The following is a 374-nucleotide window of genomic DNA, read 5'->3' on the forward strand; positions in this document are numbered from 1 at the left end:
TTATAGATTTTTTCATAGATATATTATATAGATTAGATATTATGTAGTTGATATTACATATACCCTATTCTGTAAATAGAATGGACCAAGTAAAAAACGGACGTGGCGTGTGAAAGGGGCGAAAACTCGAGATGAATTCGAGGTAGCGAGTTCGCAAGCGACTTCGCAATTGTGGGAGTTAGCGCCATGGAATGTCATGAAATCCCCCTCCCTCCCCTCCCCTCCCCCCCCTCTTTCCAGGTCCGTCTTTGGAGCTCTAAAACGTTAACCACAGATTACCCGGTGGATTAGATCGCTCAGTCGGGCGAGGCCTCGAGCTACGATTGCAGGGCAAAAAGAGGACGGGGAGAAGGAAGAGAAGCTGCCACGGTCCC

Source organism: Trachymyrmex septentrionalis, unplaced genomic scaffold (genome assembly GCF_001594115.1).
Source record: "Trachymyrmex septentrionalis isolate Tsep2-gDNA-1 unplaced genomic scaffold, Tsep1.0 scaffold97, whole genome shotgun sequence".
In the NCBI taxonomy this organism is placed as follows: Eukaryota; Metazoa; Arthropoda; class Insecta; order Hymenoptera; family Formicidae; genus Trachymyrmex; species Trachymyrmex septentrionalis.